Source organism: Heliangelus exortis, chromosome 1 (genome assembly GCF_036169615.1).
Source record: "Heliangelus exortis chromosome 1, bHelExo1.hap1, whole genome shotgun sequence".
NCBI classification, from domain to species: domain Eukaryota; kingdom Metazoa; phylum Chordata; class Aves; order Apodiformes; family Trochilidae; genus Heliangelus; species Heliangelus exortis.
Window position 1 is genome coordinate 142,575,729 of NC_092422.1, and position 18,052 is coordinate 142,593,780.

Sequence of the window (18,052 nt, forward strand, 5' to 3'; positions counted from 1 at the left end):
GTGGATCAGACACCTGCTTTTCAGACAATTAAATCCTTGAGTTTAATTTTAATACTGCCTTTAATTAAGCTAGTTAGATCCCTAGACCTATTCACAACAGATGTGTTTTTCCAGGGAAATGAGGGCTGCTTTGCCTCCCAGCTGCCCCTGAGATGCCTGGTGAGGTGTGAGCTGCTACAGCCCAGGAGCCCAGAGCGTCTGTGCTGCCCTTGCCCACACCATGACCAAAGCCATCCTGTGTTTCTGACTGGAAAGGGGGTTCCCACTTGCCATGACAACTTGCCAGCTGAGGAACATGCATGCCCACATGTGGGTGCCCGTGTGTATTTTTAGTCTGCTGCCAATGCTTCCGAGAGAGTTATGAGATGACTGGGAAGGATGGATTTTGTCCAGACTTGTGTCTCTACCACAAAACTGGGACATGGTTCAATTCCAGTCAGGTGCTTCAGCCTCCTGTTTACCCCTGGGTGGGGATGCAGCAGCTGCTGGAGCATATTTATGACACAAATAACTGCAGAGCCCAGTCTCCAAATCGCCTTCTGCTTGCAGACCCTTGGATTAGCCCAAATGAATCTGCACAGATTTTTGGGGGAGGACATTACAGTGCACAATCCGGGCACTGTGAAAAGATTTAATCCAAACATTTGAGAGAGTCAGAAAGCCAGTTGGATCTTGACAGGAGGGACACTGGTGCAAAGCCCTTGCTGAGTTTCTGACACTCAGAAATTCTTCCTAGCAATCCCCACGTGACAAGTGCTTTGGTGAGGAACTATATAAAAATACCAAAAGTTTAAGTTACACAATAAGGTGTTTGGGATCACAAGGGAGACTTTGCAAATCTAGCCGTGAGGCATTTGCATGTTAAAAAAAAAATAAAATTGCAGCTTCTTTCAGCTGCAACCTAAACTTTGTGCTGAGTTAAATCTCCCCAACCCTGGGCTGATCCCCGCAGCCCCTCCCGGGTTTTCAATGCATCCAACAATGAAAGTGAAATCCAATCCCATCCAATTAGAGGGAAATGAATGGCTCATCTACAATAAATGGGCTCTGAATAACAATAAGCCAACAAGAGAGCAATGAACTGGAGACAGAGTACAATCTTCCTGAATGTTAATCGGCAAATAACTCCACAAGCTTCTTAGAGGTGGAAAGAATTGGAGGAAAATAGATTAGGGAAGCTTTAGAGCACATTGCCTTTTAACTGCTTAGGCCTCACATTTTTACCTAAATACAAGAATGCTTCTAATGCTGCCTTTTGCAGGGTAAAGGGGTGGGGGGGCTGATGAGGGTGTTTGTTCTCAAAATTAAATGTTTTCAGTTTGTTTATAATTTGACATGGTAGGTCCTACTGTATACCCTCTATTATTATTACATGGTTTTATGTATTCAAAAGTTGCTTTTTAAAACTGCAATGTGAAAAGGCAGAAGCGTTGGGAAATGTTTTCTGTAGATCTGAGGATTTGGGAAATGAGGCTAAATGAATCCAGAAGTCAGCCTGAGACTGAAGAGAAGTTGGAGAAGAAGGCAAAAGAGAAAGGATAAGGAGAACTCTGCACTTCAGCAGCTGAAGTGCTGCCCATACCCAGCAGGCTCTCTACTGTCCGGTCACATGTAGACACCTTTTCACACTCTCGAGATTAATAATCACTGAAATACCTGCAGAACATCTCAGCTGTTGTTTTCCACTGCTCTCAGTCTCATGGTTACTTTTTGTAAAGCCAGGGAAGATGCATGATTCCTGAACCACCACTAAGAGAAACCCCTGCAGACATGCAGGCTCCATATTTAAGACATCCAGGTCTCACCAAGCTGAGATGGGTTGCCCACCCTCTCTATTCACCTTATTAATTTCCTAATTTTTATTTTCCAGGCAGGCAGAGAAGTTATTGAGCTGTACCATCACTGCCATCCCCTCCTGCCAACCTTCATCCACAGGAACCCAACTCAAAGGCCACGGAGTCCCACTTGCCATTGTGGACACCTGATCAGGCATCATTAGGTGAGAGTAGCAACCTGGGCACCCACCTTGGCTGTGGTGGCAGAGTGTGAAGAAGTGCATTGGTTCTGAGGGCAAAGAAGTGCTCCTGCACTGCTGATGGCAAAAGAGAGCATGTGGTGACATCCAGCAGCTCACAGTACTCATTGCCATGGAGAGCCTGCACTCCTGGGTCTTGGTAAAAATGTTGGTTTTGACAATCCAAGGAATTTCTTGCAAAAATCCTGTAAGTAAAGGACCTTCAGAAAGTGTAGTGATGTGAGGGGAAGGTTACATCACTGGCTTTGAAAAAGCCCTGGAAATATGATGTGTGGTAATGCCTGCTGTGATGCCCAAGTTTGCAAAGAGGCTGAGACTACCCATTCCCATCCATGCCAAGGGGATCTAATGCCCATGAGGGTGCTCTGCACCCTGCAATGCTCTGCCCCTTCCATGTTTGCCTGTGCACACTCCTTCCCTGAGAAGGGGGCCCTAATAGCTCCTGAGAGGGCTACAGGGTTGGCACATGTGGCTTTTTATTCTGTTGGAGCTGAGCACTCAGCTTTCATCTTCAGCTTATGCTGCCAGGGCTGCTCTTTACCTGCAGAAGAAAAGGAGGTCCCTGGGCAAATGTGAAGCTCTGACAGAGGGCAGTGGGGTCCAGTGCAATGGAAGGAGGAAAGGTCAGCTCATAAAATAGGTGGTCTTGAGCAAATTGTCCTCTACAGCTCACCTGTGTATCTCCTCAAGCATGCAAAGTGTGGAGTGCAAGGGCTTTGAGGGAGTTAATCAATCCCCATCAACACAAATCCTATAAAACAAGCAAAAAAAAGGAATAGAATAACTTTTAAGTCAACTAATACAAAATATCTTTATAATTTATTCTATCAGCGGGGGTTATTGATGCAAATATGTTTCTTGCATTGCATTCTTTACCTCCTTATCTCTTCCCAAATTTTATATCTCATGGCCAAAAAATTTCACAAACACCTTCACAGAAAACAGAAGGACATTCTTTTTCTCTATGGCAAGTTGGGAATGGAGAGGACCCCTATCTCCCTTTTCTCCTCTTAATCTGCCGTACAAGCAAAGGGTTGCTCATTGTACTATTTCAGAGGAGCAAGAATTTGATAGCCTTATAGATAAGCTATTAGGTAATATACATGTGGAGCTAAAGGGGATCTGGAAGGGACAATTATTCATTTGTTAAATTAAATAACAATTTGGTCTCGGCAGCATTAAAATAAATTTGCAAAGGCTATTGTTTGTTTGAACAAAGAGGGGAAAGGAGCTGTTAGAAGCAGTTTACACAATTCAAATATGAGGGGTTGTGTGTGTTAATAAGACCATTGCTGGTACTCAGCATGTAGCACAGAAAACACATTTTCTGTAGTGTGCTGGACATGCTCTGGTCAGCCCTTGGGAGCAGCATTGCACCCTGCCAAACTCAACATTGAGAAAAAGAAATGCCCAGGGGATTCCTTAGATATATTTTTCTAAGAACCAACTTAAACAGTTGGACCAGAACAAGGCAGTGGCAGTTGCCAGTCAAAGCCTCTAGCTTTGACCATTTGGGGCCAAAATCCTGTTCCTTTCCCTTCCAGCAGCCTCCAAGCAGCATCATCTTTCCCTGATATGCTCATCAGTAACATTTTTTGTTACTCCCACCTTTTTTGGTTTCTTGGCTTTGGTTGTCACTAGCTGCAACAGCAATTCTTTGGGTAGTCTGGGCTTTTATTTTCTCTGCAAGACCTTGGAAGAGTCCATACTACTCTGTTGCCCAGATAAGATGCAGTATCACACATAGCCCAAGCCCAAGGTATCCTAAAAATATAAAAGATTTTATCACTCTAGTCTTATTATGCAAGAACTGCATGGGTTTGTGCTCATTGTATGACAGAAAGGACATGGCACTCACCAGTTAAATTGTTTGTTTATAAAACTAGGTTCCAGTAACTTGATTTACCCAAAACAGCACCATCTGTTCCTCATGATTATGTCTGTGGAGATATTGAGATTGCCACTCATTTCAGGGGTTCACAGTGAGGTGAGGTACAGTAAGGTGAACAAAGCAGTTTTCTGTGAGAGCTTCCAGGTGGACCTTTTCATTCAGAAGATTCATATCCTGTGAAAACAAATTGCCTTTTCATAGGTGCTCATCATGTTTTTGGTTTTTGTCAGAAAGGGGAACCATCTCCTCTTTCTTCTGTAACTATAACGCCTCCTAAGAACTGTGGTCCAAGGGTCTTGGTATCTCATTTTCTGTTGGCACTGAACCACCTCTCCCATGAGGACCCACACCAGGAGCTCCCAGGAGGCTCCTTCTGCTGCTTCACACAGTGGGCAGACAAGATGCTCAATGGATGGATGATCTTCTTTCAGCCAGGATAACTTCCTCCCTAGGGACTTTGTTTACACATCAGCCCTGAGGTAAGGTGGCTGTGGTTTGGGGGCTTCAGGCTGCCCTTATCTCACTCCCTCGTCCCAGCTTCCAGTCTTGTGCCCTCTGAACAGCATAGAATCATAGAATCAGAGGGGTTAGAAAGGACCTCTGAGATCATCAAGTCCCACCATTGGCCCACTACAGTCAGGCCTGCAGCAAGCTGGCTACAACATTGGCAGAAAAACACTTCAAGAACTTGCCTATGGCATAAACCTAAGCCTTGGCAGGCTACAGGGAAGGCTCCCTGTAAAGTCTTTTCTTGTGGCAAAAGTCCCAGTGGCTTTCACAAGGTCTGATCTCCCTGCTCCAATGGCCATGGTGGGCTCCCTCCAATACAAAGCATTTTGGCCTGGGAATCTTGTGTTTCCCTTCAGGTCCAAGATGAGAACCCCCATGCTCATGTGTGACCCAACCCTGGCTCCCCTCATCATGTCTGCATAAAATGCTTGAAAACCTCTCTAAGGTCCCTACATCAGCTGTATCTCTATTTGGAAACTAAGAGCCAAAAACCTTTAACCTTGCCCAGCCTTAGCCACTAAGTTTTACCTTCTTTACTACAGCTAAATTTCCCCTGTCATAATTTGTATTCCCAGCCTGCCAAAGAGCTTGATCCCCAGAGCAGAGAGGAAGGCCAGCACTGCCCTGGCACTCTCACAGGGCTGCTCCTGCTGGAGCTGCCTGAACAAAGCACCATTTGAGTCTGGCTTTGGTGCCCATGGTTCCCTACAGGGATCTCTTCCATTTCTGAGAAAAATCTGGCAAATCTGTGCTTTTTCCATCCTGACATTTGTGACTGCTCCCAAGTGAGAAGGGGTAAGTCAGGGACTGAACAAGTTGGGTCCTGCAGGCTCCCAGCAGAGCAGTGGGGACCAGACACCTTTCCCTTGAGAAGCTTTACAGATGTTTCAAATCTGTGGGCTGATAATTAGTTACTAACTCCTGTCATGTTAATTTACTTATGTTATTCTCTCTGTGTTTTTACCATCTAGGAAATCAAGCTGGGTGAAGAAGTGTTAAAAATAAGGTAAGAATAATGGTCAGGTAGTTCTTGGAGGGGAAGGTTGTCCAGATGACTTTTCTAATTATTGACATGAACATCTTTATTGACTCCAGGGGTATCTGTTGTTTGAAAGAGAGTGCTTACTGAGAAGTTTTTTGTTTATTGAGTAATATTTTGAAAGGGAAGCACTGGTTTTAGGAGAATATCTGACTGAAAGGAAACTTATTCGGGCAGTGCTGAACTGCATTATACCCACAGGGCCAAAAGCAGAGTAATGCTTCTATACCATGAGCCCAGTTGTACTTACAATGGCACCTATGCCCAGGAGCGGATGGGTTTTCTCTGTCCAGTTACCCCACTGAAAAATGTAGGCAGATCCCCAATTTTTTTTAAATTCCATTCTTCAACCAGCACCCTTGGAGGCTCTAAAAAGAGTCGAGGCTCAGGCCAAGCTGCAGGTGGCACTTTGGGTTGAAGTGTCCAGCAGTCACTGCAGCATTCAGCTCCTGCTTTGAGTATTCATCATCTCTCACCTTTACCTTATCCACCCATGTTATTTAAATTCAGATTTACTCCTGATACAGCTTTTTAAAGCCTTGATAAGCCTTGCTGCAATCATCTTGCTTTTATTTGAGTGACCGACCATCTAAACAGAAGCAGAAAGGCTTTTGTTCACCCGAATCTCTTAGGAGAGCTCAGCTCTCTGGCCCATTATCTACATCCAGAATGTCCACACACATATTCTCCCACTCACATTTAGGAATTACCATAGTGCTGCAGCACTCCCACAGCATCAGCAGGAAGCCCAAACTCAGACCCACCTTTTTTGACACGCAGACCTCTGCCTCATGAGCTCAGAGTGCATCTTTATTAGATGTAGTGCTGGAAAAAGGACCAGTTCAGGTCTTCATCCACAACTTCACTCTACTCAACTTGCCCCCAAAAGAGATTTTTAAATATATTTGCACGGAGGCAGCCAGGATTTAATCTGAAAGCCCCTGCAGCATCCCCACTTTCTGGGAGGTTGCAGGCCTGCCACATCTTCAGAGGCTGCCAGAGTGTAGCATGGTTCATTTGAATTTGAATAAAGTACTGAACTTTATTTTGAGCCTTAAAATTCAAATCAGAGTGTGATGAACACACGCCTGGCGGATGTGAATTTAAAAAAAAAGAGCCACTAAGCCACTAAGAGCTGCCCATGCTTCCTATCTCTCTGGTTTTATCATCTGGAGAGAAAACACTGAAATAAAAACCTCTGAGTTGAAACATCTCCCAAAAGCTGAAAGATTTTCACTGTTGTTTTTATGTGAGGGAAAAAAAGTGACTCCTTAGGTAATATATCTTTAATTGGCTTTCATCAAAATAAAATTTTGGTTAACATAGAGGGGCTACCTGTTTTAGGTTAAATAGAAAAAAATAAGAAAGGAAAACTGAGAAGAAAATTAACAAAAACACTAAGTTTAAACTCCAGATCAGTTTTTGGGCAGTTTTGTTGTTTTGGAAAGATGGTCAAAACTGAAAGTTATCTCTAAGTTTGTTATAGGAAAACGGCTGCCATTTTTAGTGGGTCTAGCAAAAAATTCTCAGTAGTGTGTCAGAGAGAGAGAAAACCAGTCTGTCTTTGGCATTATACGGGGCTCCAAATTGGATAGACTCACCAGGTAATCCATTTTCAGCTTGCAAAAAAACCGTCAAACCAACCCAAGAATAAAAAAAGTGCTAATTATAGGCTTTCTCTCCCTATAGACCATATGGATTTTAATGCCTCTTGCAGGGACTTAGCATACTTGACAATGTGGTGTATTTTTTTACTGCTCCTTCTTGCTCCTTTACTCATGAAATATGTAAGTTTTCCAAAAATGATGGTCCTTTCTCAAAGACTAAGTCCTGAACTGGTAGAAAATGGGATAACGTGGCTAATTCCCTGATTTGCACCAGCTGCAGTTCAGCCCCATTATATCACCTAGGCACAGAGTGGAGCAGCTTTAATTCTTTATTCTTATTTGATATCCGTTTCCAAAAAAAAAACCAACCTGTCTTCCAGAGTGCATGTTTACAAATGAGTCAAAGCCCATTACACTGAAACTATTTAATTTTAAGCAGGTTAGATCCTCCTTCTTGTGATAAGAGCTTCTGATATTAGCATCTCCTCCTTGTGCAGGCTTAAAACTTTATTTGCGACATCTCCTTGTATTCCTTTGAACTCCCCCGGGAGATTAAAAAAAAAAAAAAAAAAAAAAAAGATACTCCAGTTAACACTGCCTCATTTCATTTTTAAAGGTCATGCTTCGAGCTGGCAGTTGTTATAGGAGCTGTCTCCTGTAAAGAAAAGTCTTAACTAGCCAGGCACAGACTTAACCTCAGCGCTGAAAAACTAACATTGTCACTAGGATATGGAGAAACCATGGTGAAGAACTAGCAACAGCTACACCACGGCAGAATGAGCAGTCGGCATCTGCTCGGTGGGCCTTTATCATGCAGTGTTGTATGTACGATTCAAAAATGCACAGAACGATTGTTGAAATGATGTAGACAAATTGACTCAAATTAGTTTAGCATGGGCCATGCAAAGTTTAAGCTTGTTGAGCCCAGACACATAGCAACAGCCGCCCTGCTTCAGGAGACGGCGCGGTCGAAGCGCTCGCAGCAAAGCCGGGGCCCGGCCCGTGTTGGTGGGGTTTGCTTTCTGCCTGTTTGCCTCTTTCCTTCCATTTCGCCTGGCTCTAGAGGGTCTTGGCAGAAGCCATCCCTGCTGAAGACTACGCTAGCCCTGATAATTTTACAGAAGTACTTGTGAGCTTTAATGTCATTTTATACTTCCTTAATCTTTTGACTGTTACTTAATGACAAACAAATCCCTAAAGAACTAAGGGAGGGGGTGGGGGGAAGATTAAAAGGATTTTGAGACTGTGCTCTCTGCTTTCAGTCAAACTGTCCCAAATCCTGCCAACACAATTCTCCAGTGCCCTATGACACTCTTCCCCAGACCACCAGGAGTGAGTTTCTTATTGTATTTACAGTAATCTAATTACAACAATTCTTCAATTCACAGCCAGCTTTGGTATACAGACTTTAGCAAGAACTCTCCTCCCAGTGAAGACTGCAAACTTAAATCTTTTAAACTAACACACTCACAGAACCACCATCACACCACCCCCCCCCAAAAAAAAAAAAACCAAACCATTCTGAAATGCCTGTGTAAGCTACTGTGTTCCCCCTCCCACACCCACCAATATTTGTCTCAGCTTTTTACATTTTCTTTTATGCTAATTTACTGCCTAAAGGTAATGTGAGAGTTCCTAAGAGATAATATACTGTAAGGTTATGAAATAATGGTAAAAAATGGTTGCTTGCCAGAAAATCTTAGAAAAAGATATTTTCCTCAATATGTGTAGTTCCCTTGAATTTTTTTAATGTTTCTCTGTATTCTGTTTAATGTCTCCCTGTATTTCTACAGTTGAGGAAGTAGCTAAGTAGATAAAATAAAGACTGAACATTTTACTTAAAAATGAATTATGGTCTCAGCTCAAAATTGTTGTTGCCCAAAATAATTTGATGTAAATCTTAAAACTGATTAATTTTATTTAGAATAATCAGATGACAAAAGTAGACAGAGTTTGTACATAATAAAAACGTCAAGGAAATTAAGACAAAAAAGATTGTTTTATATGAAGTAAAATATAAACCAAAAGTAGAATCTGCGATGAATTAGCAAATCTGGACATTCTTAGTGTGTCATTGCAGCCATCTAGCTATATACAGAAGTATTGCACTGTTCAATTTCATTTCTGTCACAGGTTTTTCCATTTAAAGCTTCCCAAATAATACTGGATTTACCAGTCCACATCTTCTGGAAGTTTGAGAGAGCTTATATCTTCCTCCAGTCTATCATTTGACTCTCTGAACTGTGCTTACAAAGAAGTCTAATCTTGAACTTCTTAACATTAATAAAATCTTCAGTCCTGAAGACAGGAATAATTTAAGTCAAATAGGACTGTAAAACTGTAAACTAGGTGTCTCCCATTACCATGTCTTTTAGAAGATGAACAGAAGGCAGAAATACGTGTATGTTTGTATTTCATTTGAAAATATTCAAATCCTTAGTTTGGCTTTTGGTATCTGTTTGCTTGGTTTCTGTGAGGGTCGTGAATCATTTTGCTTTTGAGTATGTACCAGCATTCACCTCATGTCAGAGCTGCTTTGATATTTAATTCCTCCTTTTGAAATTCATTGCTATGCAAGCTGAAATAATCTGGACAGTGAAACATCAGTGGTTTTCTATGATCTTCTGTGAACCTTGAAAAGCTGGGAAAATAAGTTTCTCTTCTGATCTGATACTTTTGAAAAACTACTTCCTTTGTGCTGCTTTCCTCTGAGCAAACTGTCCACAGTTTCATTGATAAATGAAGCAATTATTTAGGGTTTTCTAATTTTTTTTTCTTCTTTTCTTTTTTTTTTTTTTAGATAATGTGTGTGCACTGCTCAACCTGAAGCAATTAGACCAATGAAGTGGCTTTGACAAGATAGTATAAAAGACTGAGAGACAGCAGCTGCTTGGAAACCTCCCAACATTCATCAGAATGTTTTGGAAATGACAGGTTTGATTCAGTAGTTTATTTTGGTGAATTCTGCTTGAAATGTTGATCTCAGGGATAATACATCTAATCCTCAGAGTCCAGTAATTTACCAGGTTGGGCAACGTATAGGAAAATACTCCTACCCTTATAAAAACAAAGGTCTATACCGATTTGGCAGATACTGTGCAAGGGACTTAGCCTCCCCTGATAGCGGGAAAACATTGTGTTGCTGCAAAAGGAGGAGTTGAGCAGGGAAGCCTGAAGTGTACGAATGCCATCTGCTGGCTTGTTTAAAAAGTGTGATCCTCCGGCAACCTCTCCTGTCTTTGAAGATGGATGTGGAGAGTCAGATCTCATTTCACGTACTGGCGTGAGCCACTCACATTATTCTGTATCTAAACTCATGCCAATAGAAGGAGAGTCTGGCCGAGATTACATAGATCAAAATTGCTTTAATGTGTATCTCTGTGCTGGAGCATCAAGTTTGTTTAATTCTTTATGTTGTTAAGGCTTAGTTGCATCAGACAAAAAAAAGGCATCTGTGCCTGCAGATTTGCCAACTGTCACGTTTAGATGTTCTAATCTTTATTCAAGTTTATACCCATTAGACTGTTGTTTTAGGTGATACCTGGAATGCTGCATGGAAAGGGCTCTGCACAGCAAAGGCAGCTTTAGCCTTGCCAGTTTTGTGGGGTTTGGTGTATGGTGTGACTTGAGGCATTTAATGTGAAGACTTGATTTGATGTGAAGTCTGCCAAGCTAGTTTAAGCCACAGTAAGCATAGGTTTGCTCTGGAAGGGAGTCTGGAGAGAACAAGCTACTGAGGATGGCTTGGGGGTGAAATACAGAGTAACTGAACTGGACATGGGGGAACCCACACCTCTACAGAAGCTGCAAGCTACAGGGATCAGCCTCTGTCAACTTCTCCTTCGGGCTGAAAGTGCCAAGAACAGCAGCAAAACCCAAAGAATCATGAAGTAAAAACTGAATACAGGTCCTTGCCCTTGCTTGTCCTTCTCTCCTGGGCTGAACTCAAAGCTCAAGTGGGTACGAGGATGGTTCCTTCCTAGACTCTCCCCACAGTTAGGGAGAGCCAGCTGCAGTTGGAGAAACTACCATTTATTGCAGCAGGGCAAGACACAACCTTTCCAAATTTGACACAGACCTCTGAATTCACAGAACTTTAAAAATACCAAATGTTGAGTGAATTTAACTTGCCCTTACTTGCCTCCTGGCAAGTAAGCTATTAAGATTTACAGACAGTTCATTCCATCCCTGCAGCATTTCTCCAGGTATCATGATGCTACAGCACTGAACCAGCATGTGTGTTTTTATCTGTACTGAGATGAGACTGACTTGGGTGCTTTTGCTTAGAAGTATTGGGGCATTTTTAGAGAGTATGCTTACAATTTATAATCAAAATTGTCATATTGTCATTTTATAAACAAATGAGCATTCCCTTTTTACACTTTTGATTAATTCTCTTGGGTGAGCAGAAAGGGCCTGTGGCAAATCTTGGAATGATTAGGATGCCCCCCCAAGTTCCTCAAAATGATCATCCTGCTACATGAGGATCAGCAGGGCCAAGCCAGATATGGCGATGCACTCTCTGAATCCTTCCCAATAATCAGTGGTGTGAAACAAGGCTGTGTTCTCACACCCACTCTACTCAACAATCTTCTTCAGCACGATGCTCCAAAGGGCCAGGGCAGACCTCAGTGAAGAAAATGGTATTTACATCTGATATGGTACCGATGGGAACCCATCCAACCTAAGGTGACTGAAGGCCCACACCAAGACCCTAAATCACCATGTTCCAGAGTGGCTTTTTGCTGACAATGCCGCCCTCATTGTTCACACAGAAGCAGCTCTGCAGCACATAAAATCCTGCTTTGCAGAGGCTGCAGATCTTTTTGGGCTGGAAGTCAACTTGAAGAGGACAGAAGGTCTCTACCAGCCTGCACTGCAGGAAGACTTCCATCATCCCCACATCACCACAGGCGAACCAGAGCTTAAGTCAGTCCAGCAGTTCAGCTCTCTGGGATGCATTATTTCCTCGGATGCCAAGATCAACAAAGAGACAGACAACAGATTAGAAAAGGCACACAGTGCACTCAGAAGACTTCATAAAAGAATCTGGAGCAATAAACACCTGAAGAAAAGTACAAAGATCAGTGTCTACAGAGCCATTGTGCTGCCTACTCTTTTCTATGGGTCTGAATCATGGGTCATCTACTGCCACCACCTGCGACTCCTCTAACACTTCCATCAGTGCTGTCTCTGCACAATCCTAAACATCCACTGGACTGACTGTGTGACCAGTGTTCCTGTCCTTGAACAGGCAGGGGTCACCAGTACTCAGGCCATGATACTGAGGACACAGATGTGCTGGGCAGGGCACATCTCCAGGATGGAGGATCACCACCTCCCTAAGACTGTGCTCTGTGGTGAATTTGCCACCAGCTGCTGCAACAGAGGAGCCGCAAAGAGGAGATACAGGGACTCCCTGAAACAATCCCTCAGCTTTGGCCATATTGACTGCTGTCAGTGAACCACTCTGGCCTCCAATTGGGAGACATGGAGACACCATCCGTAACACTGCTGCCACCTTTGGGAACACACAGAGAATCAGTCTGGAGGAGAAAAGACAGCTCAGAAAGAATCGTGCCTTGGCTGTCTCCTCTGACTTTCTGCTGTGCCTTTTGCAGCTGCACTGCCTGTCCCACATTGGCCTCATCAGCCACCAGCACACTTGAAGTAAGCATGGGGAGAGCCCTTCTTAAATCTTAAAGCCAAGCCATGACATATTAGCAAATTACACCATCTCCCACTCCCCATCTCTATAATGCACAGTGAATATGACACAGTGTATTTTTCCAAGGATGATCCATGCTTGTAAATCTTTTACCTGTTGCACAGAAAACTTTTTTTTTTTCACTCTAGGTACCTCAAATTGTTCAGAAATGGCCCACAGCCAAGCAAGCTGAGAAGGCTGTCATTATTTAATGCCTGAACTCTAAAATGGGGTCAGAGGCAATCACGTAGCTAATGATGTTTAATGGTCAGTCAGTAATGGGGTATGACTAATGAAGGGAAAAGGATTGCAGAACTGCAAAGTCACCGAGTGCACAGATAAAAACTCTGTCAGTTCCCTGTAACCCCAAGCTATAACCACCCTTCTGTGCTCCTGCTTCCCTCCCTGCTAGCACAGCAAGATTTCCCAAATCATCAATTGCAGGACCTTGCAAAGCCACAGAACCCAGCAGACAAGTTCAGCCTGACTGCACAGGCCACCTCTGAAACCCAGGCTCTGCCTGCTCTGCAGCATGTCACACAGTTGTACTGGGATGTCCCCTAAGTTAGGACAGCAATCCCATCACTCCTTTCCAAAAAAAGAGCTCTGTGTCTTCTGCAGACTGCTAAATGCCTTACAGTAGTGAGTCAGTGCTATGAAACGCAAGCCATAAATTATACCATCATCATCCTTATCATCACTGTTATTTTTATTTATTTCTTGAAAAGAAAACAGAATTAAAGGAAGTATAGGGTTTGATTAGAAAAATGGGGAGAAGGAAGGAAAATATACTCCACACAGAGAAGAAGGGTGCAAAACCATTGTGCAGATTTTAGTTCTAGCTGTATAGACTACCACATCTGGAAGTGTTCTGTGGGTTGGGCCCAGGGTTTGTGAAAGCATGGCTTCTTTTACTTTTGTATGTTTTTTTATTGCCACAGTATGCCAGCTATAGGTACAAAGTGCTCAGGGAGAGATCAGACACAGCAATAGAAAGCCACAGGGTTGTAAAGTATTCGCTTCTTAGCAGAATCAATATTATTTTACTTCTTTGAAGCAGGTGATTTGTAGTTCAGAATTGAAATGACGGTACTTTTTCTGAGTATTCCCACATCTTCTTTGTAATTCTTGTCTTTTCGTTTGTAGGAATAAACACAATAACAGCAAAAAGAGTCTCTGGCATGTCACTACTGTGATATGCACAACTATGGTAGCCAAGAAGGACCAGTGGCAATCTGTTGGCTCTCCTGATTAATGATGAGCAATGATCAGATCTTTTGAAACAGATCTAGATCTTTAAGACAGATTGTAGAATGTTTTATTGTTACACTGCCACCTCTGGAAGGTACCAAGAGTACACGAAAGCTCTTGCTTATCTATATAACCTGGTAATTAAATAGATGTAACAAAGTATGGTGTTACTTATCTGGCTTTCCAAATGCTTGGGTGTCTCATTAGTCCACTGGAAGCACAGCAGGGATTTGAATGTCTAATTAAGCTGATGGAAGATATGTACTCAACTCTGAAGAGACCCCACAGGAGACAAAATCAAGGAAAGAGGTGCTCAGTGCCCCTACAGGCCTGGGCTTTATCTTAGCTTTGTTTTTAACCTCAAAAATATGGAAGGGCTTCTTGCTGGGTAGACCTGTAAATCTCATAACGTTAATGTTATATCTCATAACAAAAATGAAGGCACAGTAGAGATAGACTTGAGGAGTGATTTCATGCTTAGCACAGCTTGTTATTTTAAAGCTCAGTCTCCTGGGGGTGGTTTCCATGCCAACTATTTTCTTCAGAGGTTAGATGCTACAAATGTGGGTGAACTACACCCAACTTGTAACTCAGTCAACCTTCTACCTTCATGGAACAGAGCAAAAAGCTTACAAAGATGCACTAAGAAGCAGACTATACAGCTGGGGAACAGCAACAAGAAAAATCTATTTAAAACTGGATAAAAAGCTGTCACAAGAGTTGCTGCACTTTGATGCAGCATACCACACTTATCAAAAGTGCAGCAACTCTTGTGACATAATAATAATCATCTATACCTGTTTATTCAAGGCAGGGATCTGACCTTTCCAGGCTCCTTTGTTTTGACAAACTTTGCTCACGCTACTCATGACTGCTCATATTCATAAGACATGCAAGACTGGAACATCAAATGCTGCTGATAATATTAGAAAGTGTGATAGGAGGAACAATAGTGTCTTAATATGTGATTTTTTTTTTTTTTGTAAGTCTCTGAGAAACCACTTCAATTATTTGATCATTTTCCTGTCAAAAGTACGTTTTTTGACTTGGCCACTGGACTTCCACAGATATGAAGATTTTCTGTGATCTTTGCAACAAATCTTAATGAATACATTTAAGTGAGTACTACAGTACTATTGAATAACATTATTGTAATTATTTTGTTCCAGGTTTGTCAGCGTCCCCCCAATCATTCTTTCAGTTCTACAGAGGAAATGTCACCCTGCACACTGCGCAACAGATCCAGACTCCTTCAGGTGTTGGGTGGCTTCAGTCTTGTCACTTGACCCCAAAATGACACCATGTCCTGACTTATAAAATAGGTACAATAAGATCTATTCACCTTTGTAAACATTAGTGCAACATAGGGTTGAATAGCAGTATGTAAATTTAAAATGTTAATTAAACTGAGGCAGAGCGCCAAGTAATCACACAGCAAACACTACTTGAAACAAGCTCATTAAGAGTACTGCTGCTGGAACCAGTTTTTTTAATGGCTCAGTAATGAGCTGACTCCAATCTTCAAAACCACAGTTATTGATAATTTTAAAAGTATATAATTATACTGTGATAATAGGTTGAACTTGTGTGTGCACATATAACAAAAAAGATACCTCTGAACAGTTAACAGCCCAAGACAAAATCTGTTCCTGCTTATTCCCAATTGGTATAACTGCAGTCAGCTGTTATAAAACAGAATGAGGATATTTTGGCTTTTCTGTTGGTACCTGGCACTGCAATCTAACTTCTCTAGTACATTTGATCTGTTAACTTACTGAACCATCAACCAAAGATATTGTACAATCAGCTCATGCCTCTGACTTTCTTCCCTTGCATGCTGCAGTCACCCAGTACTCCCAGCAGACGCAGTTTCATTTTCTATGAGATGAGATGCACCTGAAGGTGAGGCATCACACTTAATTAAGCATATCTCTTCATATGCAATGAAGATATCATATATGTGTGAGTAGGGTATGCTGTTCTTTTCATTCCAGCCTGACTTTGCTAGTAAGGTAACATCAGCCTGTGCCCTCACTACCAACAAATGTTGGACATTAATCTCCTTCCTTCCCTTTCTCCCTCCCCTACTTCCTTCCAGATCACTATTAACCTAGGTAATCTACCCAGGAAATCAATTTTTAAGCCCCAAGGAAGATTTATATTTCTAATATGCAAAAGCACACTTATTTTCTAACCTCTCTACACTACACCACAGGCATGGATCTGCAATAGGGATGTACTCACATTTGTGGCATACAAGTTAGGAGAAAGCACCACATAAGGTCCACCTCTGGCCACTTGGCTGCTCCATTTAATTATCTCCAGAAATAAACCAATTAAACAGCACAGGCAGTATCTCACATGCTTTCTTGTTGTGCTCCTCTTTCAGGTCTCCTGTTGAGAAAACAATTCAGCTGGTGTTTGCTGCCCAGTCACACACCTCTAGACATCACCAGACTTAAGACCCTGATGCTGAAAGAAAAGGGAACACAATCCCCACAGCTTGACCTTTTACAGCAGCTACCTACAACAAAAATGAAACGGCAAAACCTAGGAGTTCAGGGGGCACATGTCACATTTTAAATTAAGTTCTGCACTGATAGAGACTCCCTTCAGGGCTGTTTTCTAGGTCTACATTGAACCCCACACAAATAAACTCCAACCCTGGCTGCAGTTCCCCACAGCTACTGCAGCAGTAGAAGTAACCACACTCATCATAACGGAATATAAAATGTATGTATTTTGACCTTACTTCAATTATTTTCTGCATCTGTAATCATAGTACATTCACAGAAAAAATCTAAAGACCTATAATCTAAGTGAAGAAAGCATTCCTCCATGGGGGGAAGACTGAATGTTATATTTTTTCCAACTTAAAATTTTTAAGTTTATTATATGCTATTTCCAGTGAAAGAAGGTTACTTATTTCTTATAAAAACTAAATAATGCTACAGAACTCTATTGAATATACCAACAGTGGACCATCTTTCTGACTATTTATGAAGGAAATGTTCAGTGCAAGAAAAATTAAATGAGACCAAAATAGTTCTGGTGATGACTTCTGTACAACCAAAACTTTTTGCTCATCTTTATTGTTGGTTTAGTAAAGTAACAGAGATGCTGCTCATTTCTTTTCTGTTGTTTGCAGAGATGTCAAGAGTGAAGTTACTTCAGTGAGACTCCACCACCAGTGGCTGTGGTTTTGAGGAAGTTAGCTTTCTCTTTGCTTGGCAAAACACTTTACTGACCCAAGTTATTCTGTACCATGCTAAGCCTTTCAGAGTCTGAAAAAGAAAAGATTTTAATCTCCATGATGCCTTTAATTTTCAGTCACTAGGAACATAGTATTCTTCAGTGTTCCATGCTGCAAAGTTACTGGTGCTTGATTAACTCTACTACAACAAAACCATTCAAGCAGAAATTCTTTCTGCTGCCACCAGAAACATGAAGCTACAGCCTTATATTCAAAGAAGAGCACCTCATGTAAAGAAAGTATGGGTCTGTGAATGCCCACATGGGGAGGGGGAGCAGTCACACTTTCACCCATGCACTGAACATGGATAGTACTTGTTCAGTGGGTCAGGAACACTGAGTCCTTATATCCCCAAACCTCACTGAGACTCACACAGTGTTGGTCCAGTGGGTTGCACTGATGCTCCTGCAATAGTGCAGTAACACCTGACTAGATCTGCATGCTCTGACAACAGATCTCTTCCTCCCTCCTCTCACACCTGCATTACATCCTTCTGCACTAATCCACAGGTAAGCTGCTGAAGCTGAGGCTGATAAAAAGCCCAGAAAAAGCCTCTTTAGACATATCTCTGTGGAAACAAAGTGCTGCTTTGCATTTTCCATGTAGGAGCTGAGTTCACAGAGGAACTAATTATTTTGGAGGAGTCCAGGAATAATTATCCTTCATACGCACCTCTTTGAAGAGAGGAGGGTGGAGCAGAAGGGCTTTAGTCAAGCACAAAGCCAGGTGGAGGAAGCTGAGGAAGTATTTTGCTTAGGT